Raw genomic sequence first — 12,237 nt, 5'->3', positions numbered from 1 at the left:
ATTTCAGACGTAGCCTGTTATTCAATCATTAAGAACACAGGGAGAACAAACAAACTCCATGGTCGAATTCAAGTCTAGTATATATGGTATACTAGCCATTGAACCCGTTCTACGCCCGAGTGGCAAGCATTTTTATTGGTATATGGTCTCCCATGCTGGTATGTGCTGCCCCCATCCTGGTATTTGTGCTGCCCCCACCATCCTATCCTGGTATGCATGGCACCCCTCACCCCCAATCCTAGCATGCATGCCACCCCTCACCCCCAATCCTGGTATGCTTGGCAACCCTCACCCCCAATCCTAGTATGCATGGCACCCCTGATCCCTATCCTGGTATGCATGGCCCCTCATCCAAATCCTGGTATGCATGGCACCCCTCATCCCCAATCCCGGTATGCATGGCACCCCTCACCCCCAATCCCGATATGCGTGGCACCCCTCACCCCCAATCATGGTATGCGTGGCACCCCTCACCCCCAATCCTGGTATGCGTGGCACCCCTCACCCCCAATCCTGGTATGCGTGGCACCCCTCACCCCCAATCCTGGTATGCGTGGCACCCCTCACCCCCAATCCTGGTATGCGTGGCACCCCTCACCCTCAATCCTGGTATGCGTGGCACCCCTCATCCCCAATCCTGGTATGCATGGTATCCCTTATCCTGGTATGCATGGGCCCCACACCCACATCCTGGTTTGTATGGCCCCCACACCCACATCCTGGTATGTATGGTACCCCTCACCCCCATCCTGGTATGTATGGCACCCCTCACCCCCATCCTGGTATGCATGGCACCCCTCATCCCCAATCCAGGTATGCATGGCACCCCTCATCCCCAATCCAGGTATGCATGGCACCCCACATCCCCAATCCTGGTATGCATGGCACCCTTCATCCCCAATCCCGGTATGCATGGTACCCCTCATCCCCAATCCCGGTATGCATGGTACCCCTCATCCCCAATCCCGGTATGCATGGCACCCCTCATCCCCAATCCCGGTATGCATGGCACCCCTCATCCTCTATCCCGGTATGCATGGCACCCCTCATCCCCAATCCAGGTATGCATGGCACCCCTCATCCCCAATCCTGGTATGCATGGCTCCCCTCATCCCCAATCCTGGTATGCATGGCTCCCTCATCCCCAATCCTGGTATGCATGGTACCCCTCATCCCCAATCCTGGTATGCATTGCTCCCTCACCCCCATCCTGGTATGCATGGCACTCTTCATCCTCAATCCCGGTATACATGGTACCCCTTCATCCCTATCCTGGCATGTATGGTACCCCTCATCCCTATCCTGGCATGTATGGTACCCCTCACCCCCATCCTGGTATGTATGGCACCCCTCACCCCCATCCTGGTATCCATGGTACCCCTCATCCCCAATCCAGGTATGCATGGCACCCCTCATCCCCAATCCAGGTATGCATGGCACCCCTCATCCCCAATCCAGGTATGCATGGCACCCCTCATCCCCAATCCTGGTATGCATGGCACCCCTCATCCCCAATCCTGGTATGCATGGCACCCCTCATCCCCAATCCTGGTATGCATGGCACCCCTCATCCCCAATCCCGATATGCATGGCACCCCTCATCCTCTATCCCGGTATGCATGGCACCCCTCATCCCCAATCCAGGTATGCATGGCACCTCTCATCCCCAATCCTGGTATGCATGGCTCCCCTCATCCCCAATCCTGGTATGCATGGCTCCCTCATCCCCAATCCTGGTATGCATGGTACCCCTCATCCCCAATCCTGGTATGCATGGCTCCCTCACCCCCATCCTGGTATGCATGGCACTCTTCATCCTCAATCCCGGTATACATGGTACCCCTTCATCCCTATCCTGGTATGTATGGTACCCCTCATCCCTATTCTAGTTTGGTACCCCTCATCCTGGAATGTATGGCACCCAATCCCTCATCCTGGAATGTATGGCACCCAATCCCTCATCCTGGAATGTATGGTACCCCTCACCCCTATTCTGGTATGCATGGCACTCCTCATCCCTATCCTTGTATGCATGGGCCCCTCATCCCCAATCCTGGTATACATGGTACCCCTCATCCCTATCCTGGTATGTATGGTACCCCTCATCCCTATTCTAGTATGCATGGTACCTCTCATCCTGGAATGCATGGCACCAATCCCTCATCCTGGTATGCATGGTATACCGCATTCCTATCCTGGTATGTATGGTACCCCTCATCCCTATTCTGGTATGCATGGCACCCCTCATCCCTATTCTGGTATGCATGGCACCCCTCACCCCCCAATCCTGGTATGCATGGTCCCCTTATCCCCCAATAATGGTATGTGTGGCACCCCTCATCCCCCAATCCTGGTATGCATAATCCCCTCACCCCACAATCCTGGTATGCATGGTTCCCTCACCCCCCAATCCTGGTATGCATGGTCACCTCACCCCCCAATCCTGGTACGCATGGTCCCCCCTCACCCCACAATCCTGGTATGTGTGGCCCCCTCACCCCCCAATCCTGGTATACATGGTCCCCTCACCCCACAATCCTGGTATGTGGGGCCCCCTCATCCCTTTCACGCTGTACATACATACAAAAAAATAAACAGTTAAACTCACCTTTCTTCTCTGTGCTCCAGCGCTGCTGAGACCTGTTCTACCGGAGGCTGGGGGAGGAGTGTGGCGCCGGAGCACCGCGCTGTCCGGCGCCATTTTGCTGAAGACACACAACAAAAGTGTCTTCAGTAAAATGGCGCCGGATAGTGCTATGCGCATGCTCCGATCCGACACCTCACTCCTGCCCCGGTCTCCGGTGAAGAGAGAGGCGCCGCGGAAACGCTCCTCCCAGTCAGGTAAGTATGGCGTCGGAGATTGCGGTATGTGTTCATTGTCTACACATACCGCGATCTCCGGCGCCATACACTCCTCTTACCTGTAACGGCTCCAAGCGTTCTTCTGTCTGGAGCCAGACTACGCGTCGCCCATGCGCAGTCTATAGAGGCTTCAGACAGAGGGACCATCCTTATTGAAAAAATGACCAAGTATGCAATGGACCAGGCAACTGTTAGGTGGATTCATAACTGGCTTAGTGATCGGACTCAAAGGGTGGTTGTAAATGGCTTCACATCCAGCTGGATGAATGTCTCAAGTGGGGTACCACAGGGCTCCGTCCTGGGACCTGTATTGTTCAACATCTTTATCAATGATTTAGATGAAGGAATTGAGGGTAAACTGATTAAATTTGCTGATGACACAAAGCTAGGAGGGATAGCTAATACTAGAGAAGAGAGAGAGGATTCAAAAAGACTTAAATAAACTGGAGCAGTGGGCAGCAACCAACAGAATGGTTTTTAACAGGGAAAAATGCAAAGTACTACATCTGGGCAATAAAAATGAAAAAAGCATATACAGAATGGGAGGAATAGAGCTAAGCAACAGTACATGTGAAAAAGACTTAGGTATACTAATAGATCATAGACTGAACATGAGTCAACAGTGTGATGCAGCAGCAAAAAAGGCAAATACAATTCTGGGATGTATTAACAGAAGCATACAGTCTAGATCACGTGAAGTCATTATCGGTCTTTACTCCTCTTTGGTCAGACCTCATCTGGAATACTGTGTACAGTTTTGGGCACCACATTTTAAAAAAGACATAGACAAACTGGAGCAAGTTCAGAGAAGAGCGACCAAAATGGTGACTGGTCTGCAAACTATGTCCTATGAGGAACGGTTGCAGGATTTGGGAATGTTTAGCTTGCAAAAAAGAAGACTGAGCGGAGACTTAATAGCTGTCTACAAATATGTCAAGGGCTGTCACACTGTAGAAGGATCATCTTTATTCTCATTTGCACAAGGAAAGACTAGAAGCAATGGGATGAAACTAAATGGGAGGAGACACAGATTAGATATTAGAAAAAACTTTTTGACAGTTAGGGTGATCAATGAGTGGAACAGGCTGCCACGAGAGGTGGTGAGTTCCCCTTCAATGGACGTCTTCAAACAGAGGCTGGACAGACATCTGTCTGAGATGATTTAGTGAATCCTGCTTTGAGCAGGGGGTTGGACCAGATGACCCAGGAGGTCCCTTCCAACTCTACCATTCTATGATTCTATGACGCTTAGCCGCTTATATTATAGATGGTGCCAGACAACACTGCACCATTGTGATGAGCCATGCTAGAGTCAGGTGCTCCTGATTCATGAAGAGGCATAAGACGGTTCATGAATGGAGAAGGTTGGAGGAGTGGTCTACACTTCTGTGTGGGCCTCGCCACAAATCCTACTCCAGCCCCTGATGGAGTAAGATTTATGGCATAGCAAACACTGTCCCGCCCCAGCTCCACCCATCTTGTCAAAGCAGGTAGAAACTGGACGAGAATGCCAAAAGTCATATCATTTTGACGCAACTCTGAGTTGCGCTTACATTTTGTGACTTTTCAAAGTTTTTATGCCAGAATTCAGACTCAATCGGCCACACTATGCATATTTATCAGAGAAAACTATAGATTATATAAAACAACAATAGGTTATCATGGAGAAATACAAATTGTATTTTATTCTTCAGTACAGATATGTAAACCATTACAAAGTTCATAAAAATACTCTTTTCTGCTACAGTAGTAAAACATGTTCATTTCTAAATGCTTTATAATGAATAGGACATTATCACTTTGAAGTTTTAATGGCACTGTATTGGCTGTCTAGATTTTTTTTTTAAAGAATGAGGCAATATCTACGATGAAAAATAAGCATTTAAGAGATAATTACTTTACAAAATGTGAAAGTCTTTACAGGTTCTATAAAAACACATTGTACAGACATTAGCTAGGCTTAGAAATTCTGTTCTTAAAACAAGTTAATGTTAAAGGAGTATGCGCTCATCTCATTGCACAGCTTTATATTAACATTTGTATGAATCATGCAAACATGATTAATATGTTATAAAATAATCTAATAAAACATAGCACATGCATTAAAGCAAGTGAAATAACATTATTCAATAGGAAATTATATAAAAGCACCCTTGGTAGTTAGATCCAATATAATAAGCTGTAAATTAAACAGTGTGTGCAGATATATTATTATTTCTTATTCCTAAATAAGCTTAATTACACAGTTTCCGAATGCTAAAACTAAATATAAACTATAAAAAGGTGGCAATTGTAATCATTTATATTAGTCATACTCAAAATACTCATTCTTTAAAATTGAAATTTGTAACATACTGCATAAGACAAATCCCTGCTGCCTGATCTGTACAGAGCTCAATATGGAGGGTGCGTACCAAAAATGATTTGCTCCAGGCAAGCCAGCGCTGCCAATCACCAGTTGAGGGAGGCGGGTGTATGCAAAACTATTGGACAGAACTGTGTATTGATCCTCTTGGACAAGGACACACTAAGGGTGCACCGAGCATCCTAATTACCATATCTGACTACATTTCAGTTTTTGCAGAAATGAGGCAGTGATTAGACCATTAAAAATGTGATTTCCATGATGGTTGTATCCCCTACAAGACTACGTGCTTAATTTGCACTAAATTTCATTTTGGGTTGACAGACTCTCTGTAGTCAGGGACTAGTATATTGATGACCTATCCATAAGAAAGACCACCAGTATGAAAACACAATCACAACCACTTATCAGCTGATATCTGCTTCCATTCACTTCAATTGGAGATACTCAGCAATGGACACTAAACAATGTACAGAGCTGCAGTATTCAGCTGATCGGTGGGGGTGGCAAGTATCAGAACACCACCAAATTCATATTGATATTACCCTTCGAACGTGCTTGGATAACGTGCTATCCGAGCATGCTCGGGTGTTATCAGAGTATCTCGGGCATGCTCGGATAATATGTTTGAGTACCTGCAGCTGCATGTTTTGTGCGCCTGTTAAACAGCCACAACACATACACATGCCGGGATTGCCTAACAAACAAGCAATTCCTGCTTGTGTTGCGGCTGTCTAACAGCTGCAAAACATGCAGCCACAGGGACTCTAATAACACCAGGGACTCTGATAACACCAGAGCATGCTCGGAAAACACATTATCGCTCATCACTACTAATAGGTCATCAATGTTAGTCCTGGACAACTGCTTTCATGTAAAGTATATTCAAAGGGGTCTGTCTAATGCTTTCTGCCCATTAATCTAGTAATACAGCTAGGTAAATGTTATGCGCAATTGCAGAGAGACCCAGCAAGACTGGCACCAAACCAGCAAAGGTGCAGCCACAGATGCACTTGGCGCAAGCTGCCCCCGCTAGGCGAGCCTTACAGGGCTGGGATACTCTTCATCCAGCTCTCAATAAATGGGAGGGGGACTTTGGCAGAGCCCTTCCCAGGCCCAATGTCGCCGGGCAGCTCGCATTTGGTGATGCGGCCGGAGCCTAGTCGAGAACAGGTAGATCCCTCTGCGAGAAACCCTGGAAGTGTAGCATGAAGAGAAAAGGAATTGAACCCTAAGACCAACCAATATTGAAAGCACCACTCACCATCACAACATATCTGAACTGCAATAAGCAGCAAAGATCTGGGCTGGGAACAGGGTTAAATAGCCCTTCTGAAGCTGAAGGAAATGATCAGGTGTTGAATGCCTCCCACTCACCCCAGACAACAACTCCCTGCTAACTTGCACAGCAGAATGAACATAATCCAACCACTGCCTAGTGCCACACACAGTAGCGTCATGAATTGCCTTGCAATCGTGGAACACAGCGTCCCATGTTCCCCTGACAGTGAAATTAGTGGGAGATCTGGCGTTCAGTGTCACCACACATCCTACTACTCCAGAACGCAATGCTCCATAAGTTTGGGACAGTTTCCCTGCGCGTGTGGTAGCTCCGCCTGCAAGGTGAACAGATCCCTTCCTCATAACCAGGGAAGGCCAACAGTGTACCCTCTCGAGGCCAGCAGGGCAATGTTGGCTTTTGCAACCGGAGTAGTGTAGCACCGGACGCAATCCATTCCCAGGTGGGAGCACAGAACCACAACTCCTAATGTTAGGACTGAAACATGTAGAAATATAACTTTCAGCACACACAAATAAAATCTTAAGTGATCAGCAGGAGATTCTAAACCTGGCAAGTAGTCATGCTCTCCTCAGTTAATCTTGCCCATGCTAACCCCTCCCCTTGTCTTATTTGATGTCTTAAGAAAGCACCCCCCCCATCAAAGTTGTTATCCTCTTAATATATTGTAGTCATATTATACAGCACTATGTACTTATAATTGCTCATTTTGCCCTTCTACCCAGTAAATTATTCTCTTTTCCATTAGGTCTATGACATCATGTGATTAAAAACTTTCTAGCTGAATCCTTCTAAGCTCTATGTACAAACAGGAAGTCAATTTTCCCTGCATGACTCATGAGTTACTGCAAAAGTCTGGCGGTGGGGGGGGGGGGGGGGGAGAGGTATAGCTGGGTCAAGAGTTGAAGAGGGGAATGATTTTTGCAAGGAAAGGAGACTTCCTGTTTCTGTATAGAGCAGAGAAAAGAAAAAAATTCAACTGGGAAGAAAAACAAAATAAGCAACTGTAAGTACACAGTGCTATATAATATGATGACTGCAGTATATTAAGAGGATAACAACTTTGATGAGTGTGCTTCTTCAAGCAGTGTTAACACACCACTCCTGCAGTGAAAGGGCTAAGGGGAAGCATAGGATTTACTAAAGAAAACCTGAGCACTGGGCCAAGACTGCAAACTGAATACTTGTGATTCCATTTTCATATGTGATAAACGTGCATTTACTCTACAATATCACTTCTCTTAAAGACCACAAATGTGTTTTAACCTTTTTTAGTTTACTAACCAGCGCTATCATTTATTGGGCAGAAAGGATCTGACATGTCCCTTTTACATAACTTCATAATGTATACAGAAATATTAGGTGAATCACTAAATAAAGACGTGAATTATACAGCTGGTTAACAAAAAATATAAATTTTTAAAGTTACAGAAGTTTTTTGAGTAAATAAGCACAGAGAAAAAAATTACTGGCTACATTAAAAGCTACATTAGTTAACACTTTGTTATCTACTAATCATTATAAAGATGCAGCTACAATGTACCGTAATTGTATGTATGAAATGATGCAGTTTTTAATGAGACAGGGATTTTGAATGTTCCTGACAGTGCATCTTTGTAATAAAACGAGATGGTCAAGGTGGTTTTTTTTTTCTTTGAAGAATTAATGGAGAGAAGAATTTTAAAAATTATTTTATAAGTGATAAAATAAAAATAAATCAAAAACTAGGCTACCATGTAAGAATAACATGGCCTATGTTCACAACGATTGCAGCTCTCTCTACATTCAGTGTATACAATTGGAACTGGATTGTGCAAGATAGACTTCTATTAACCAGAAAAACACCAAGAGTGTCTCTTTCAGCTTATATTAGAAAGAAACATACTGGGATCTCATAGCCTTAATCACAATAAATATATTGTCCAATATGCTTTTATAAACAACGGTATGCAATAAAATTGTAGTATTGATATCAGATGTATGAAACATATGTATGTATATATATATATATATATATATATATATATATATATATATATATATATATACGCAGTGTGAGCTTATCCCAAGTATTAGCATGTACATATCAGACACTGATATTGATGCACTAGATTATAAAATCTAATCTGTAATATATTATAGAAATCTAATAGGTACATCTGTAATAGGTACAGATATAACGGACACTAACTATACCATGCTTTCTGTGTTGGAAGACAATATTGTCACAGATGATGTTTTTCTAGGTTCTGGATATAATAAAAGTAAAAGCTAATCATTTTGCATGGTTCAATCAAAAACTTAAGCTTAAGAGACCCCTCACCCTGGCACTGTATAGTGATGATATATTTGTCATGTAACTTACCTTGTGCCTTCTGTTTGCCTCCACTGCCACCTCCGTGGAGACCAGTGCTCCAGGCCTCCAGCATCCAAGATGACTACCACAGTGGCATAAGAAGCACTGATCAGTCTGGACTATGCCATAACAGCTCATTAAAGGCAAGTGAAGCATGACTATACTTATTACTATAGTTCCTATGCCACTGTGGAGGTCATCTTAGATGCAGAAGGACAAAGGTTTTGGCAAAGAAGGTAGCAAAGAGCAAACGGAGGACACCAAGTAGGGTGACAATACAAGACAAATGTGTAATCACTTTTCAGTGCCAGGTAGGTCACTTTTGAAAAATTGTTCGGGGTTAGAAAAAAAATTTACTTTTGCCTTCTTCCAGAAACAGCTCTTCATGGCTATTGGTTTGTTATTGCAGCTGAGCTCTGCTTAAGTGAGTGAGGTTGAGCTTCAATGCCCACATAACCTGTGTAAAAGTGAGGCATTGTCAATGGAGGAAAGCAGTATACACTTCTAACAATAGATAACCGCAGTAAAATGTAACCGTCAGGAGACCTTGCAGCCGAATGTCTGCCTGCCTCTAGCACCTCCCGCCTCCTCCTCCTTCCCTCTCCATAGATATTTATGAACAGTAGCTGTCACCTTTCTTCACTGAAGGCAAATTTTACCAGTGAACTGAGTGTGAATGATCAGTCCAGGAGAAAGAGGCAGATTTCTCTGATAAGATAATTTACAAAGTTTTGCCCACCTATGAACACAGTTTTACAGTTTATACATAGAATTAATCCACATAAAATATTGAGTATCATTGTAAATACATTGCATTATTTTACCTTGAATGACCAGTTTGTACTTTAACCCTGAGCTGCATTCCCAACCATTTTATAGTTAACTGCTTCCATCAAGCAGCAGAATTGTGAAGGCAGCTCTGGATACTATGGACACAGGATGAACATTGCAATGTATTTACAAAAGTTATAGAAGAGTAAATGGAAACTGTTTTTATAAAGGAAACGATGAGACAATGTATACATCAGCCTTTTGTAGAATGACACTGTATCTTTTGTCTTCAGTACATTGTGTTTGTTTTTTTTTAATTAAAAACACTCCTGACAAAACTTATACATCGTGCAATGCTGTTTTTTTTAGGCTAAATACACACACATTGCTTTGTGGCATTTTCAACAGATCCTTTTTTACTGTGAACAAATGGTAAAGTCTATTATGAAACGTAGAAAGGCCCCGATCCATCAAGACTATTGTGTTGCATGCCAGTCTTGATGGAGGGTGTGATAGAGTAAGATGTCCCATATTAATTTCTAGGCTTGTGCCACATAATATACTTGGCTCATCTTTCAGCTGCCATATGTCACGAAAACAAATGTACTCAAGAACATTTCTGACGCAAGTTGGCAGAGATGGCCAGAGGTAGCGAAAAACACCAAAAAAAACCAACAACATTTTTGCAGAACTGACATTTACGCAGTCTTTCACCAGAATTCTGATGAAAACGGTTTGATGATTAGGGGCCAAAGTGTTTTGGTGTTTCTTTTTTTCCCAAACTGCAGCATGTGCTATCTACTTATCTAAATGAACTGAAGTGCATCAGAAAGAAAAAAACATTTTAAAATGATAATATGTCACCAAAATGCTATGAAAATAATCAAAATCAAAGGGTTAAAAATTCAGAAAAAAAAATGTGATTAGGATATAAGAATATAAAAACTTGAAAAGTATATAAGAAACCACTTCCGAGATGGAAGACCTATAGAAAAGTGACTATGGGTTTTGTTCTCTAATGTAGTCATAGCATTTCATTATATCCAGTTTATTATATTTTTTATATATATATTTTTATCCTTTATTATGTTATTTAATAGTGTTGAAATTATATTTTTTTAAAAATATAACTTATTTACTTTGCACTAAAATTACAATACTTGATCTATTTATATATTAATACACTTGTAATGTAATTGTCCCCTCCCTCCAAATGAGTATACAATAATAGACAAACTTAAAGGGGTTGTCGACTACTTTAAAAGATAACCTTAATTGGCCCAGAGGGTGTTAAACCAGCTGTATACATGGTTTGGCAGACAGCTATTTCTCAGTAACCCCCCTTCCCAATACACATGGGCTCTTGGGCATCTGAGAGCAAAAAGCTGCAGCCAGACACCTGTGACAGTGGCTTATTTCCCCCGAAAACAAAAGATTCAGACTTTGAAATTCTAACTGTCTGTTCTTTCTGTCCCTCAATATCATTTAACGGGAGGGAATCAGGAGGCATCTGAAGGTTGGCTGGCCAACTTTCATCTAAAGAATATAGTGCTCTTAAAGGGATTGGACACTTGGGCATGATTCATCATTTGCGCTTTTTAAGTCACTTTTCTTTCATGTCCTATGCAATTTCTTGCCTTTTTTCTGCTAAATATTTCAAAATGGCGCACACATGAATTTTGTGCAAAGTAAAGAATAGTCTTTATTGATCTCTCTAACCTTTTTCGAACTAATAGCTAAAAAAAAGTTGCACGTTTTGCAAAATGGCACAAAGATTGCATCTAAACGTGTGGCACACTTAAAATCACTCCTAGGCGAGACTGGTGTGTACATTTGCAATATTGAAATATATTTTGCAACTTTTCAAAAAGTCGCAAATGATGAATCAGGCGAAAACATCTGGAAACCCTAAACCGTGCCCACAATGGCAAACTTTATAAAAGAAAACCACACAAAATAGATAAAAAAGGAGCAAATAGATGAATATGGCGTAAATAAAAAAGGCACAAAACACTAAGAACGCGGCAAAAAACAGGAGCATATGCAATAATGAATTGGGCCCAGTATCTTAATTTTGAAAGATGTGTTAATGGCCTAATTGTGTGGCACTTACCATAGGTTTTCATCCTTAATACTTGTATGTTAGTAAGTGCCACAAAATCACATCTCCAAAACATTTGCTAAGAAGAGCCCTTTAGAGCAAAGATACAATTATAAAATTTGGAAAATCAGATGCTACATTCAAAACATACAAGATGTACAATCTGTATTAGCTGAATTCTCCTAAATGGAAAATACAAAAACTTGCTGCCATTTTGTTACTTATCATTTGAACCATTATTCCATATGGATCTCCTCTTCAACCTTCCAGATCATTGCACACCCAGGAGAATGTTCCTTTGTACAGTAGCAGGAAACGTATAATTTAATACAAAGGAAAATAAAAAATAGATTCTGTTTTGATCTTAAAAACAAAGAATAGTAGAAGGAAAGTTATAATTTATGTATGAACATAACCTGAAGGATATTCTAGTTTAAAGTGGCGATGGCATTGATGTTGATTTTCTGTTATCACATAACACA

This window comes from Phyllobates terribilis, unplaced genomic scaffold (genome assembly GCF_046119375.1).
Source record: "Phyllobates terribilis strain yellow unplaced genomic scaffold, ASM4611937v1 Scaffold_4__5_contigs__length_816908805, whole genome shotgun sequence".
Taxonomy (NCBI): Eukaryota; Metazoa; Chordata; class Amphibia; order Anura; family Dendrobatidae; genus Phyllobates; species Phyllobates terribilis.
This window is presented reverse-complemented; position numbering follows the sequence as displayed.